The sequence below is a fragment of the Euprymna scolopes genome, chromosome 46, assembly GCF_053919585.1.
Source record: "Euprymna scolopes isolate OS-2025 chromosome 46, ASM5391958v1, whole genome shotgun sequence".
In the NCBI taxonomy this organism is placed as follows: Eukaryota; Metazoa; Mollusca; class Cephalopoda; order Sepiida; family Sepiolidae; genus Euprymna; species Euprymna scolopes.
The window spans coordinates 135,291,439-135,309,593 of NC_136527.1; the positions used below are offsets into that span (position 1 = coordinate 135,291,439).

Consider the following 18,155-nt stretch of genomic DNA (forward strand, 5'->3'; position numbering starts at 1 on the left):
CCCGGTTGGAGGTGCTGAAATAGCTGGTGTATGCTTGGATGCACAATCTTATTGGCAGATAGCCTTTACACTGTAGGTCACAACAAAGTATACACCAGACTGAATGAATTTTGTGACGTGGCTTTTAGTCAGAGTTTGGGCTTAAAATATCACATGAATGCTACTGGAGAGAACTTGAATGTCTACTAGACACTATCCTTGTACACAGATTGTCAGGAATACTTTCTCTTTACAAGTCAATGTAAGCTTCAGCCTCTGTCTTCTTCGACAAAATATAGCCTCGCTCTGCCTGTTCTACAAGTACTTTAACGGAGAATGCTCCGACGAACTGCAAGCACTCGTACCCCCTCGACATAAATACCCCCGACAAACCCAACAAGCAGCTAAATCACACCCCTTCACAGTAGAGATCCCTAGATGTAAGAGAGCCTTCTACTCCAGTAGTTTCTTTCCCAGAACCGCTAGATTTTGGAATTCCCTTCTGGGTTCCTGCTTCCCCAACGGTACTGACATGCAGAAGTTCAAGTGTAATCTGAACCGACATCTTGCTGCCCAACTCCCCACATAGTATCCCTGTAGATTATTTCCCTGATAGTAGCCCCCTACATCAAAGTGCCTTGTTTGGAGTGAAAATGTTATTAAAAAATTTTTTTAAAATTTTGACTAAAAATTCAAAATCACATTTTTTTTTTAGGGTCCAAGTAAGGTCTCTTCGGTATGGCTCATCTCTCAGTTGGAGTTTCTAGAATATCTGGTGTGTGTAGGAATGCCTATCCCCAGATTCAATACAAAGATAAAAAAACACTGAAAGGAAAAAGAGATAAAGCTCATCTATTTGAAGTTTTTGGCTTTGAATGCCTACTGGAGAGAACTTGAATACCTACGAAACACTATCCTTGTGTTTAAGGCATCTCTGTGCTTTTCCCTACAAGTAAACTCTAAATTCAGTTTAGGCTTGAAATACCACATAAATACACATACGATTCAACTACACGTAAAAGAACAGTTAGAATGTTATAAAGATCTCCTAGTTGGAATTTTGTACTTTTTCCTACAAGTAAACCCTGACTAAATAAATAAATGCGCATACTGAAGCAACTACTTTTATAGGGAATGTAGCACCTACTCCATGTGATAGAATCTTAAAAAGATCTCCCGGTTGGAGGTGCTGATATAGCTGGTGTATGCTTGGATGCGCAATCTTATTGGAAGATAGCTTTTACACTGTCGGTCACAACAAAGTATACACCAAATTGGATGAATTTTGTGACGCGGCTTTTAGTCAGAGTGTGGGCTTATGTTTAAGGGGACAGTTAGAATCTTAAAAAAGATCTCTCGGTTGGAGTTGCTTGAATAGCTGTGCATGTACAATCTTCAATCCCAGATTAAACAAAGAGATAAAAAAAAAAGGAAGCATATCAATATGATGTCTGTGTATTTTATTTTTCAATCAGTTACTTTAAATGCGTACTGGAGAGAACTTGAATATCTACTAGTTAGAATCTTAAAAAGATATCCTGGTTGCTATGAGGATACTTTTCTGTACAAATAAATCCTGACTAAAAATTCAAAACACATATTATTCAGCATCCAATTAAGGTCTCCTCGGTATGGCTCATCCACACTGGCTTTTATAGGGAATGTCGCACCTATTCCATATGATATTATTTCCAGTGACACCACGAAGCTGGATATTCCACCAGACTGGATTAATTTTGTGAGGCAGCTTTTATAAATTTCCTCAGTAAGGCGAACATAAAGTGGATTTCAATCAGAGTTCGAGCTTCAAATACCACATAAATAATAAGAATCTGTTGTGTCTGCACAAATGATTAACAAGAACATGAAAGTAAAGGTATAACAATAATATATTAGGCAGAAAAGTTATATACATATTTACATGTCTTCAGATATACTACAGCTGGAGATATTGGTGATTGATACCTTTATATATCTCACTCACCCACCTATGTTAATTAGTGGGCGTCTCCACAACAATATATATATACATATATATATATATATATATACTCATGAACAGCATTAATTATGCTAGGAATTTCGTGGATGTATCCGAAGATCAGGTAAGATTAATTATGGCTTGTCGCATATCCATCCTTTTAAACAATCAGGAAACATGGATCAAATCGAACAACAACGAATTTGACGTCCCGATGGGTGCTTTTGACTCAGCCCAGATTGCCGATCTAGTGGGCATATTTATAATGTACACAATTAGCAGAATCATAGAGCCTAATTTAGTGGGATTATACAGGGATGATGGACTAATTGTTATCCCTAATAGTGACGGCCCCATGGTATCGAAAATACATAAAAAATTAGTAAGAGCATTCAAATACCTTGGATTTAAAATAGATATAACCCCAAATTGTAAAGAAGTTAATTATCTAGATATAACTCTAGACTTAAGAAAGGGGATATACAAGCCCTTCAATAAAGATAATAACACACCATCTTATATTAATACTAGATCTAACCATCCAAGTGGCATAATTAAACAAATACCTAAAACGATTAACACTAGGATTAATAAACTTTCGGCTAACAAAGAAATTTTTGAAGCAAACAAAAAATTATACAATAGAGCACTAGAGATAAGCGGATATAGGAAAATAAAAATAAATCTAAGAACAGAGGCCGGAAAATAATATGGTTTAATCCCCCGTACTGCCAACTATCCAACATAAACATAGGTAAAGTATTCTTGAACCTAATAGATAAACATTTTACCATAAATAATCCACTTAGGAAGATATTTAATAGAAAAACCATTAAAATAAGTTACTCGTGCACTAAAAACATGGACAGAATAATTAGCACTCATAATAATAAAATATTAAACAACTCTAATAAAAATAAGGTTACAGTAGACAAATGTAACTGCCAAGTGAAAAATAACTGCCCACTGGACGGTAATTGTAAAGTTGATTGCGTGGTTTATAAGGCCACGATCCACCCAGAAGATAATAACAGGGACAAAAAAGTTTACTTCGGTATCTCCGCCGGAAACTGGAAACAGCGTTTTTATGACCATAAACATTCTTTCAATAACCCAGAACTTAAGAACAAAACTGAGTTAGCTAAACAATGGTGGTTATTAAAAAATGAGAACCGATCCCCGGTGGTTTCATGGTCAATCCTATGTTATTCGGATGTTCCGAACAGCTTTAGGCAGAGATGCAGTTTATGCCTCGAGGAAAAAATAAGAATCCTGAAGTACGAACACAATAATTTCCTAAACAAACGAGATGAACTGATGGCCAGATGCAGACATAAATGTAAATTTAAAATAACCAATAACTTCAGATCCGACGAACAGATAATTCTATAACGGTAAAGAGACCGAATTTTATACCACTAGATTATTTACGATAAACCCTCCCACCCCACCCCACCCCACTGGCAATTATAGTGCTGTCCGATATAAACTGGGTTATAACGACTTGATGATATTTGTTGTCCAAAATTTAAGTTGGGTGTACGTATTCCGAAGTACCTGTTTATCCAAATTACTTACAAATAAATGTGATAGCATTAGGAAAAAAAATTTTTTCTGCAGATAATACATTAGTTATTAAACTGATATAAGCCAAAAAGATCAAATACTACCACTAGACATTATTAGATTTAATATAAATTAACACAAAACTTTAAAATATAACTATTTTATTTATTTATTTATGTATTTCCTTACGCGTGCATGAAAGTGCTTTTGGGTACGGAATGAATGAAAGTATATATTAACCGAAACTAAATACGTCCTATGGAATTGGGGGCGACTAATAATGCAATTTTCTGCATCTTAATCAATTAGGAAGTGAAATATTAGTGAGAAAAATAATAACGACCGCTATAATCACCAATAAAATTAATTACATAAAAATACTAAAATATTAACTACATAAGAAACAATTTTTGAATTCATAGTAATATATTACTAATACAATATAGAAAATTTAAACGTATTATAAGATAATATTTATTTCAAACTAATTTTAACATGAAAACATACAGATAGTTTTTAAAACTTTGTATATAAATTTTTTTTATAATTCTTTTAATAGAATTATTTTCCATGACGTGCGTATAATCTTTTTCTCTGAGAGTCTAGACTAAATTAAACCATATGACAGGCAGCAGATGGTCACTCTCTTCCTTCTTTTTTTCTTTCTTCTCTTTCCCTTACGCGCAGCCGATTGTCAGTTTATTTATTTCCTTCTCTCTATATCCGTATATTTCTCCCTCTTCTTCCTAGGTTAGTAAACGTGTGTCAAGTCATTTACGGGTAAGAACGTGCATATTTAGGTGTGTGCGTGTGTGTGGGTGTGTGTGTGTGTCTGTTGTTACGTCGGGTTACCGGACAGTCGTAAAGTGTCATAATGTTCTTTCTGTTTGTTTTTTAAAAAAATCCCTCCCCTACTAACTTAATTCCCACCCTCTCTATAAAATGTATTAAGTGGATTGCTACTACCACCCCCTCTGGTTTTTGACGGTCGGGGCCCGATTCTTTTTCTTTCTTTATTTCAGTATCCAAAATGTAATTGTCTAGTTTAGATGCTTGAAAATACCATAAGATTGAAATAAATTATTGCATCGACAATTATGTCATTTTCCGTGTTATATATATATATATATATATATATATATATATATATATATATATATGTATATATATAATTTGAGGTTGCTATTTTCCAAAGGTAGGGTAACCATTGAAATATAACGAGGTTTATACAAGAGTGCTCAATACAGAAGTAGAGCAAGTTATATTTTAGATTTGTCTTTACATAAGCAGTAATGTGTTGCTACACAGTCATGAGGATGTTTTGGTCTTCAAATTCGGAATTCTTGATGCTTTTGAATATAAATGTGTTGGAGAAGGTTGTATTACTTTCTTGTATGGAATTAGCTGTTAATCTTTCTTACAGCTCTTTCTGTTCAAATTGCATCTGCGCAAACCTTTCTTCCTTCCTTTCTAAGCATTTTATGAGTCGTTCATTTTGTCTTTCGTCTCTTTCTGCGTATAGCACTTGCTGTTCTTTTTGTAAGATCTGTTGATTCTGCATGAACTGTGTCATTATTTTAGCAAATTCCTCCATCTTGTTTTTTTTTCCAAAGATTAGAAAAATCAGTCTATTTTACTAATTCACTTTTTACAATAACTACAAACAACTGTTTTTAGGTTCGCTTTTTTTTTTGTGTGTGTCAACCGAATTCTATCGATATATTATTTTTTGCGTGGAACCTTTCTTTTCCCTTTTTCTATTGAGGGATAAAATAAAACATATTTTATTTTTTTTTCACTTAATCCGTTAAGTTTTGATTATGTACAAGAATTATTTTTTAAAACAAAATCCTTTCTTGGTACAGCTGAAAAAATATCACTTTTCTCCTTCAAGACAATTTCATGGTGTACTAGCGAAAAACACTTTTTTTTTCTTTGAATTTCGTAGTCATTTTGACATGGTTATTGGTATTTTGCTTTCAAGTATCCAGTGTTCGGATATCTCATTCGACAATTTTGTAGTTACTTTCATTTGTTTTTTTTGTTTTTCGACAGTGATAACTTTCCGCGTGAATTATTTTTCGAATACTGTTGCTGTGTCTAACAGTGAATTCCCGAGTAAATCTTTTTTCAAAATCCTTGATGTTACTGTTGTGTTCAACAGTAGATTTATTTTTTCTTCGAGTACGTTTTAATTTTTTCAATCTTTCTCGAGTAAGTATTTTTCGTACACCACTGTTGAGTTTAGTAATGGATTTTCCCACGGAAGTCTTTTTTCGAATTCTCGAGGCCACTGTTGTGTTTAATAGTGGATATTATCCTGCGTAAGTCCTTTTTCGAATTCATGACAGCACTGTTGTGTTTAATAGTGGATTTTATCCTGCGTAAGTCTTTTTTTGAATTCTCGACGCCATTGTTGTGTTTAATAGTGGATTTTATCTTGCGTAAGTCTTTCTTCGAATTCTCATCGCCACTGTTGTGTCTGCACAAATAATTAACAAGAACACGGAAAGTAAAGGTATAACAATAATATATTAGGAAGAGAAGTTATAGACATATTTACATGTCTTCAGATATACTTCAGTTGGAGATATTCCGGCAGGTGGCGTGTTGCATGTCTTACTGGAGGCAACATAGGCGTCTTGCCTATTTGGCGGTCGTTGCAGAACTCCCCCGGTATTGGTGATTGATACCTTTGTATATCTCACTCACCTACTTATGTTAATTAGTGGGCGTCTCCACAACAATATATATATATATATCAGGGGCGGAGATGGGACTAGTGCCACTCGTGCCCGGCACGACCAATAATTCGGTTAATGTTATTCAAAATGGATTAAAAAATCATCCATTAATTTCAAGCAAACATACTTAGTCTGATCTCAATTAAATTACATATCTATTCAAGTTTCGATAACTAAGTAGCAAAAAATTCATAAATATATCTGGGAATAATACAAGGATGCTGTTTTGAACGGGTTGTCTTTGTCCGGCCACCGCCAGATTCATTGAAAACTCCATAACAGCAGCTATGACGTTGAACGTCCGTAATTCGTGCCAAGCCAAACCTTTACTCGTAATAATCATAATGTTAGAGAAATCCAGATTTTTCTGTAATCACCCACAAAGTGAAGCCCACTTATAGTGCCTAAAATATTTAGCACGATCGAGCCTGCTGATGTCTGTTTTAGGAAGAGGATGAGGGACTGAGAGAGAGAAGGGGGAGAGAGAGATCTCTAGACACATACATACGCATAAACACATGAAGAACGATTACTACTACTGTTGCAATATGTAGTAGCATGAATAGTTCTGTGTAAACATAACCACGCATGTTCCGAAGGTTCCGAGGTTTGAGGGTTTTTCTTACTATTAATTTAAAATGACATAGAACCCGTATTTTTTGTAGATTTCTATGATTCAAAATTCACGAATAAACCATTCCTTAATGAAAAAAAAAGGGATTGTGAAGTGCTGATAAAAAATCAATCATTTAATTATTTTATAATTCCATGAGACAAATGACATGGCGATTTGTCGACTTAATTGCTAACCTGGTTAGTTGTCATTGTCATCAATTTCTTTATTCTAATAAACATATTTTTCTACTCATAGTAATGAATATCTCTTTTCTTTATACTTTTGAAAGGGAAAAAATATCTTACCTACTGTATCAAGAAGACCACAAATTATATAGTATCTTGATTGTTCACAAAAAAAACAAAAACAAACACCATGCAAGGTACGTTAGTCAATCTGTGCTATGCAATGGAGAATCACGCAATAGCAACTATGATTACTTAATTGGGTCTACGGACCACGGATTGGGAACAAAAGTTGACAAAGGGCAGGGGGTGGCGGTACGACAAGCAATAATAGGCTAGAGTCGCCACTGATATATATATATATATATATATGTATATAATTTGAGGTTGCTATTTTCCAAAGGTAGGGTAACCATTGAAATATAATGAGGTTTATACAAGAGTGCTCAATACAGAAGTAGAGCAAGTTATATTTTAGATTTGTCTTTACATAAGCAGTAGTTTGTTGCTACACAGTCATGAGCATGTTTCAGTCTACTAATTAGAGACCTCATCAGGCAACGACCCTTATTTTCGAAAATTTTAGAATCCGTTTTCGAAAATAAGGGCTGCTGTCTGATGAGGTCTCTAATTAGTCAATACTGGTAGACCGAACCATGCACATGACTGTGTAGCAAAAGGGGACAGTAGGAATCTGTTGTGTCTGCACAAATAATTAAGAAGAACATGAAAAGTAAAGGTATAACAATAATATATTAGGAAGAAAGGTTATATACATATTTACATGTCTTCATTCCGGCAGGTGGCGTGTTGCATGTCTTACTGGAGGCAACATAGGTGTCTTGCCTATTTGGCGGTCGTTGCAGAACTCCCAGTATTGGTGATTGATACCTTTTATATATTTCACTCACCCATCTATTTTAATTAGTGGGCGTCTCCTCAACAGAATCTAAAAAGGATCTCCCGGTTGGAGTTGCTGAAATAGTTGGTGTATGTCTGGATGTGCAATCTTATTGGCAGATGGCCTTTACATTGTCCGTTACAACAGTATATACCAGACTAGACGTGATTTCGTGACGCGGCTCATAGGGTTTGGGCTTAAAATACCACATAAACAACTACGATTAAGGGGACAGTTAGAATCTTATAAAGATCTCCCGGTTGGAATTTTGTACTTTTCCCTACAAGTAAACCCTGACTAAATAAATAAATGTGCATACTGAAACAACTACTTTTATAGGGAATGTAGCACCTACTCCATGTGAAAGAATCTTAAAAAGATCTTCCGGTTGGAGGTGCTGAAATAGCTGATGTATGCTTGGATGCGCAATCTGATTGGCAGATAGCCTTTACACTGTCGGGCACAACAAAGTATACACCAGACAAGACAAATTTTGTGACGCGGCTTTTAGTCAGAGTTTGGGCTTAAAATACCACATAAACAACTACGATTAAGGGGACAGTTAGAATCTTATAAAGATCTCTCGGTTGCAATTTTGTACTTTTCCCTACAAGTAAACCCTGACTAAATAAATAAGTATACACCAGACTGGATGAATTTTGTGACGCGGCTTTTAGTCAGAGTTTGGGCTTTAAATACCACATAAACAACTACGATTAAGGGGACAGTTAGAATCTTAAAAAGATCTCTCGGTTGGAATCTCTGGAATAGCTGGTGGAAGTAAGATCGCCCATCCTAGACTAAACAAAAGGATAAGAAAAAGAAAGAAGATGTAATGTTTGTGTATTTGATTTTTCAATCGGTTACTTTGAATGCCTACTGGAAAGAACAGTTAGAATCTTATAAAGATCTCCCGGTTGGAGAGAACTTGAATATCTACTTGACACTACCCTTTTATTTTAGGCACATAAATATGCATACGAAACAACTATGTTTAAGGGGACAGTTAGAATGTTAAAAAGATCTCTCGGCTGGAATCTATGGAATAGCTGGTGTATTAAGGATCGCCCATCCCCAGATTCAACAGAAAGATAACAAAAAGAAAGAATTGATGTAATGTTTGTGAATTAAAAATTTTTTTTTTTTTTTTTTTACACAGTGATCACCACTTATCAAGTCCCGGAAGCCACTCAGGGATAAGGGTTATTGCAAGTACATTACGTTAGTGTGGAGATTTGATGAAGTGTTTACTTAAGGGGGCGTTTCATTAGGAATTTGTTAACATTGGACTTGAAGACATCCAAGTTGTAGTCCGTTGGGAAGCAGGCAGACGGAACAGAGTTCCACAGGCGTGCAGTTCTAAGAAATTCGACCTACAAGGAAACATAATATACTTGCAATAACCCTTATCCCTGAGTTGCTTCCGGGCCTTGATAAGTGGTGACCACTGTGTAAAAAAAACAAACAAAAAAAAACCTCTGCAGTTTCTACCAAATTACTCAGACAATTTCTGGTCTAAACATTTGAAATTTTACATAACGCGTATTCAGAGATAAGGCAAGATTTTTAATCGGTTTGGGTCGAAAATTTGAGCTACCAATATATAAATGTATGTATGTATGTTTGCATGTGTGCCTAAAAATTTCGACAGAGGCGACGGGTTTTCACTAGGTCATTATCGTTTTGATGTTCAACCCTTCAGACAACAAATACCGAAAAATTGGCTAAAAACATTAATTCCTTCACCCTTACGTGGCCATTTTTCTACAGTTTTTTTTCGCCGATATTTTCGAAAGTCATCCCACCTTTTCGATTTTCTAGCCTTAATTTATACCTACGTCACTTCCGGTTTTGCAGTGGTCGTAACAGCAAAGACGTCATGTTATTTTTCACATTCTTTTCTTCCTTCGCGGTACAGGTTCGAGCTGCCTTCCTACTACCACTTTTTTTTTTTTTTTTAGCTCAACACACACCTCCAAACACCTGGGCAATGCCGGGCACTCATGCTAGTATACATACAAAACAACTACGATTAAGGGGATATTTAGAATATTAAAAAATATCTCGTTTGTACAGGGTGGGCCAAAATAAGGGTCCTATCTTTAAATTTGAATAACTTCCACAAAATAAAAGTTAAACTCACCAAACTTTATGTGCGTGTAGACTGACCCTTCCGAGATTTTTTTGAAATAAACAAAACAAATTTTGGCCGAAAAACACTCCTTAAAACTTACATGAATTTATGAATTTTTAAAAATAGGACCCTTGTTTTGGCCCCACCCTGTAGTTGTTGGAATTGTTGGTGTTTGCAGGATCGCCCATTCCAAGATAAGAAAAGAAAAGATTGTAGATTTCATTTTTCAACCAGTTACTTTGAATGCCTACTGGATTGAACTTGAATGACTACTGGAAACTATCCTCAAGTCTGTACGATCCGACATGAGAAATTGGCTGTTCTCGGCCTACTTGTTGAGAGATCAAAGTGTATTTGGTTTCCTGGTCAAGATCAAAGTGTAGTATCTGTTCTTACTGTGGCATTATATCGTAGTGCCACAGTTAGTTGTTGCTTATGCACCCTCCCCCCTGCAGGGCTAGGTGGTAATTTGGCTGTAGGTGGAGGGATACAGAGAAATGCAGCCCAGATTTCCCTTTCCCGTTTTTTCAGTCTCTTTTCGTCTGGACGCCATGAGGTGAGCACGTCTTTTCTGTCCCTCTTTAAAATTGTCATAGGCTAATGAAAATTTAGTTTGTGCTGTTATACACATTATGAGATGCCCGACCAATTTTTATGATTTCAAATGAACAGCTAAGACAGAGATTGGCATGCATGCTGGTGAATTTCAAAAATACAATATGAACGTGAGGACATTTTAAAAGAATAATATGCAATAAAATTCTGTTTTAAACATGAAAAAAAATGCTACAGTAACGCATGAATCGCTTCAGACTGCGTTTGGATCATTTTGTATTAATCGAGCATCAGTTTTGGAGTGGCATAAGAGATTCAAGGATGACGAGAATCTTTGAGGGACGATGTGGTGTGTGAGGAGTAAGGAAGCCAGAATACCAGAGTTGATTGGCCAAATAAAGACTTTCATTGGCCATCGTGTGTCTTTATAGACAAGAAGTGCACAGTTTGATGTCAGTGTTGGGATTCGCGAGAAGCTGAAGATGCGGAAGATCTGTCGCGAAGTTTGCCTCAAGGGTATTCCATCCTTGTCACAGACTATTTGACAAAGATAAGTATCAAGACAGTTACTCACCCTCCCTATTGTCCAGATCTTGCCCCCTGTAACTTTTGGTTATTCCCTAAGCTCAAGGGAAACCATAGAGGTTGTCGTTACGAGACAATTGAGATGAAAGGCAGTGACGAGGGTCATTGACACGCTCACGCAAGACGACTTCGATGAGAATAACAACGAAACATGTGAAACACAGAGAAATCAAATTACAAATTATCGATTCTCATACGAAAAATTCTGAACCTATCGTTATTGGCAATTAATTAGTTAGTTTTAAGGAGTTTATTGTATTTAGTTTCTGTCCCTCTGTAGATGAGAGGAAGGGGATCTTAAATATAAGGGCTACCCAGCATTGCTCGGGACCGTATAAACAATGAAAAAACAAAAGCAGATATTGAACATATGTTTTATTCTTAGGGGAGAGGAATCTTTCATCTCTATGTATTATTTATTTTATCTACCCTAGGACTGGTATTGTTCATGTTTTATCCCTAGCATAGGTAATTTACAGCATGTATATGAAATTGTTTTACCTTAGGGAGAAGAGAACAGGTAATATACAACATAATGTGTCTATATTACATCCCTGGCAACGCCTAGAAACCAGCTAGAACATGTATTTCAGTCAATCTTTATTACATCCTGGGCTATGCCGGGAAACCAGCTAATCTCTATTTAGTGACTTGACCACCAAAATACCTCCCTAAGTGTGTCCTTTCTTTTGAACTTATTAGATATAGGTATCTAGAAATGTGTGTGAAATTTTGTTGAATGCATTGTTCACTATGATTTTCTTATTGTTCTACACAATATCAACTGTAGCGAAATAAAACAGTAAACTTAGTGTAGTGTTAGAATAAAGAGCAAAGGAAAAAATTAGAATCATATTCTGTAATTGCAAATCTAAATTTGTAGCGTGTACAAATGTGTTGTGGGTTGTTTGGGCTGTATTGAATTTTAAAGGAAACGGGCTTGATGACGAAGAAGATCCGATACAGAACGCAGCCCTGAGTGAGGGAGATGGTCACACCCAACATTTCAGGTATGCCTTTCATTTTACCTCTGACAAAAGACGTCTAATCGACAGATCTTCATACGTGGACTGTTTCCAGGACATTTAGTGTAACACCAGTGATCGTGTTATATTGCTACATATATTGCGCAAGGCAGTGCTGTTCTGGCGACACATTCTCATGCCCGGAACACTCTGACGAGCTTTATGTTTGGATAGCGTTCTGTCCGCACCCCCACTTTGTCTCTTTCTCTGCTTTCCCCCCGTGCGGGGGGATCCAAGCAGATAATTTACAACCTTCCCACGAGGAAGGGTTGAAAACACTTTCTCTCTTCCCACCCCCTCTCTCAGTTCTATCTCCCCTCTTGCCGCCTTTGGCACCAAAGTCGGCTCCCCACTTTGGACGCCGTCTCCACGTCAGTCAAAACCGTGATTTTCATATTTTTACCATACTCCTTGACTGACCACAGATATGGGAAGAGTGAGAAAGGAGACAACCCCGAGCACGGACGTAATAACTCCTCCAAATGACGACTCCTCAAATGGGGGAGCAACACTTGAAAACGAAAGGGTGTATCACCCGGACAACATAGAAACAGAGGCAGCAGCTCCAAAAGACTGTGCCCGGGGAGATGCTCCCCATGAGGGCAGCTCCCCCAAAGAGGGAGAAAATTCCAGGGAGGCGCACCCACGAGGTCTTCCGAACTTGGATGATGGAGAACCAATTCCTCGAAAATTCTTGTGAGGTGTGTGGATATTCTTGTTCTGGAGAATTCTTGTGAGGTGTGTGGATATTCTTGTTCTGGAAAATTCTTGTGAGGTGTGTGGATATTCTTGTTCTGGAAAATTCTCAAAAATTCTTGTGAGGTGTGTGGATATTCTTGTTCTGGAAAATTCTCAAAAATTCTTGTGAGGTGTGTGGATATTCTTGTTCTCAAAAATTCTTGTGAGGTGCGTGGATATTCTTGTTCTCAAAAATCAGGCTATTGTTATAATTTATTCAACTGAATTAGTTTTTTTTTCAGCTTGACGCAATAGAAACATTTTTTTTATCTCGTATTCACGTATTGGGAGAGATACTACACAAGGGCCGAAAAAGTAAACAACATTTTGTCTAGCTGAGTAGTGTGTACTAGTTGTGTCTAGCCATGTAGTTTGGGCTAGCTGTGTCTAGCTATGTCGTGGGGGCTAGTTTTGTCTAGCCATGTAGTGTGAACTAGTGTGTAGCAGTTTAGTGTGGGCTAGTTCTGTCTAGTTGTGTAGTGTGGACTAGTTGTGCCTAGCCATGTAGTGTTGACTAGTTTTTTTTTGGGTTTTTTTTACATAGGCATCACCACTTATCAAGGCCAAGAGGCCACTCGAGGATAAGGGTTAAAGAGTGTACAGTAGAAATTGGACAGTATAGTAACCGTTAGTAATGGAGATTCGGTAAATTTGTTTACTTATATGGAACGGCTCATCAAAAACTTGTTTACGTTAGACTTGAACAAAACCATATTGTAGTCAAGGTATGTAGTGCGGGCTGGTAGAAATTGTCATCCTACACTGATTAATGCACAAATTCTGTACAGCTTAATTGCCATATATATTTTCTAAATTATATACATATATATATATATAAATACACATATGTATATATACACACACATATATATATACAAGAACATATATATATATATATATATATATACAGACATATATATATATATATATATACATATACAGACATATATTTATATACACATATAAATACATATATATATATATAGATATATATACATATACACACATATATATACATATATATATATACACACATATATATATACACATATATATACACGTATATATACATATATATATACACATATATATACACATATGCATATATATATACATATATATATATACACACACATATATATATATATACACATATATATATATCTGCATGGATCATCATATAACCATTAGATCACTCTCTGACTGACGTAATGAACATTTAAAATTAAAAATGTTTAAATTCGACGTTATTTCACGCAGTTAATGCTGGCCGAATGGATTAGGTCTTCGCTAACCGAGCCAGAGATGTCTTGTGATGCGGGGTTCGAATCGTTCGACTGGTATTAATCGTGACACCCTGCACTGAAGATTCCCGAAAGGATCAAACACTAGTGTCTGTAGGTATTTAATTATTATAGTAAAAAAAAAATAATTATGACAGCCCCTTTAAGAAATTCGTTTCTTATCGTTGAGCACTTTCAGTTGAATTAAACTTTGCTCTTATGCATAGATCATCGTATAACGATTAGATCACTCTCTGACTGACGTAATGAACATTTAAAATTAAAAATGTTTACATTTGACGTTATTTCACGTGGTTAATGGTCGCCGAATGGATTAGGTCTTCGCTAACCGAGCCAGAGATGTCTCATGATGCAGGGTTCGAATCGTTCGACCGGTATTAATCATGCCACCCTGCACTGAAGATTCACTAGTGTCTGTAGGTATTTAATTATTATAGTAAAAAAAATAATTATATATATATACATATAATTATATATATATATAGTAATTTATAAAATATGTATGGCGATTAAGCTACACTGAATATTCAGCGTTTCATCCACTATAGGATTCGTCAGGCTTATGCGCGAATTCTGTGGTTTCTCGTTTTTATATATGTTGAGGATTTTTGTTAGCCAATCAGCTTCCTAGTATCCACCGCGCCCCTTCCTATCAGCCAATGGGCATGCATTTTATCGAACAAAGGATCTGTTTTAGAACTAGGTTAGTGGTTTAAGGCAGACGATTTTCCTCATTTCTTCTTTTTTTTATATGTATATAAATATACATATGTGTACATACATATATACATACATATATATATATATGCGTGGTCGTTTATGTATATTCATGTTTATTTAATTTATTTATTTGTTTGTTTTCTATTGTTTTTGTTAGTTTTAAAGCTATTTTGTATTGCTATCCTAGAGTAAGTTTTATTTTGTGAACACAGTTATTTGCTATTTCTCGTCTACAGTTTAATAGATTTTGGGGTTCTTTAAAGTACAGGATAGCAAATTTTTCATGAAGGCATAATTCACATGGGTCGTCTAAATGTCTGCACGTGGTAGCTTGTCTTATTATTTTCCATTCGACTACTGGCAAATGTCCGCTTTCTTTGAGTTCCCAGTATTTATTCGCTAGTGTTGTTTTTATACAGTGTTTTTTATATTTGAATGTACTTTTGTGGTCATAGTATCGGGTTTTGAAATCTAAGGAAGTCATGCCTACATAATATTTCTTGTTATTTGGGTTTTCTTTCGCAAATATTGTTGCTTGATAAACTATGCTTTTTGTTAGACATTTATTTTGAACTGGGCAAAGTTGGCGGTGTCTACAGTTGCATTTATCTTGTTCGTTATTAGTATTATTATTTATGGTTGTTCTTGTCCGGGGTTGGTTTGTTATTATTATTAGTGTTGTTATTATTATTACTAATTAGCTCTACCTACGTATTGAGCACTTTTAAAGTAAATACATAAAGTTAACGCATAAATCTATACTTTCGTATATTAATTTTATGTGAGTAAATGAAGTATATATACACACATATATATATATATATATACACACACATATATATATATATACACACACACATATATTAAGAAAATTTTTCTTCAAAATCTTTGGATTCGGCATTAAATAACCCGAAAAGGGTTGATATGCCGTAAAACAAAAACAACCAACCAACCTATCACAACCGGTATAATGTTTATTTCTTTCAGAGACCATGTCGTTTTTAGGCCTTGTCTTTGGGCCTTGATAAGTGGTGATGCCTACGTAAAAAAGACAAAAAAAAACCCATTCCAGCACAGTAGAGAGAGCCCACCTTCTTTGCAGCAGCCTTGGCATTGCTCTCAACCTTCAGAAGAGTGTAACTTTTAAAAATTGAATTGCACGTGAAAGCGCAAAATAGTTAACAAAGCCGCCCCCTCCCCATGTTAAGAATGGCTTTCTAAACAACAATGTAGTTATAGTTTTTCTTTTGTTAGTTTGAAGAGATCAAGGGGTTAATCCCTCCTGGAGCTAACACTTGATTCTGTTATGATTTAAATTTATATCCGAGGGCTCCTTTAAGAATAGATACTGTTCCCTTTATGGCTGTTATTTGTATTTCGTTACAACTTGGCCTTCCAGGGAATGCTTCTAAGTATTTCTGAAGATACTTTTTTTATTAAGCCAGTTGCTCCTATCACAACCGGTATAATGTTTATTTCTTTCAGAGACCATGTCGTTTTTAGATCATTTTTTAGGTCCTGGTATTTTGTTATCTTTTCCCATTCAGCTCTGTTAAGGGCAAAGTCATTTGGAACTGTAATGTCGATAATGAGCGCAGTTCTTTCAGGCTTGTTCCATATTACAATATCTGGTTTGATGGCCTTGTCTTTTATGTATCTGCCTGCCTGTATGTCTTTGTCGTAGAACATTGTCACTTTTCCGTTTGATGTTATCGTGGTGGTTCATGTTCCAAGATGTTCAACGACCTGTCTAGTTGCATCTCTCCACAGATCTTCCAGTGTAAGTATCTACATACGTTGTTGTGTCTTTGTCATAGAACATTGTCACTTTTTTTGTTTGATGTTATCGGTGAGGGGGGGGGGTCATATTCCCACATGTTCGACGACGTGTCAAGCTGCATCTCTCCACAGATCTTCCAATGGACGTATTTACAAGAAATGGTGCCTTTAAAGTTATCTTCTCCGGCTGCAATGCACTTGTACCGTTCCAACAATTTCTGGAATCGTCCAAGGAAGTCCTCTTGTCAATGATCCTTGTCAAACCCTCAGGAAAAATATTTGGTCAGGGTTTACTTCTAGTGAAAAAGTATTTTTAATCTTGCATTTTGAAAATATACAACAGTATTTTTTTTTTTATTTTACTTTTTATTTTTAAGAGATCACAGCACACCTTAGTCTATGATTTTTCTATCGATCCAGTAGATATCTCACTGCTGATGCTATTCTCTATCTATATAAGAGCTAGGTATGTCCAAGGATGGAATACTGTTGCCACATCTGGGCAGGAGCTGCTAGAAAGAACTTGTCCTGCCTTGATAGAGTTCAAAATATACTTCGTAGCCTCGTAGGAGATGTCCTTTTCTCTTCCTTGCAACCTCTATCTCACAGAAGAGATGTTGCGAGTTTGTCTCTGATGTATTTTCATGGAAAGTGTTTGACTGAGCTTCAATCTATGGTCCCTCCTCGCCTAACTTTCACAAGAAACACTCGTTTAGCTGAAAACACTATCAATAATTCACCCCACTCTTTATCTGTGCCTAAACCTAAACGTAGATTCCATGAACAAAGCTTCTTTCTTAGAACTGCACACCTGTGGAATTGTCTTCCATTTTCCTGCTTTCCAGCTGACTACAATATGATTGTCTTCAAGTCTAACGTAAACAAGTTCTTGATGAGCCGTTCCATATAAGTTAACAAATTTACCGAATTTTCATTACTAATGATTACTACATTTTCCAATTTCTACTGCACACTCTTTAACCCTTATCCTTGAGTGGCCTCTGGGCCTTGATAATGTGGTGATGCCTGTGTAAAAAAAAACCCTTTGAAAATATATAACAGTATAGTTTCCCCTTTTTTTTATTTTACTTTTTAGTTTTAAGAGATCACGGCGCACCTACTCTATTGCGGGAAATTTATTCACTGAGTCCCGTGAAGGTTATCCCACGTGGTTCATGTTAATAAGCCTAGAAAAATCAGGACATGAAAAAATAAAGACAAGGAAATACTTTTAAGAATAAAAAAAATATTGACATTTTATTGAGGGAAAAAGAAAGCATAAGGGTTGGGGAAAGAAGGCAGCAAAGCTGCAAAGTTCAATTATTGAGAAAATACAGTTTATA

The 18,155-nt window shown here is 35.8% G+C and overlaps 1 protein-coding gene across 1 annotated transcript in view; it reads left to right on the plus strand.

Moving 5' to 3' along the window:
* LOC145270501 (uncharacterized) overlaps nucleotides 1-18,155 on the plus strand; it is a 172,660-nt gene that overhangs the window by 73,282 nt on the left and 81,223 nt on the right. The window lies entirely within an intron of this gene.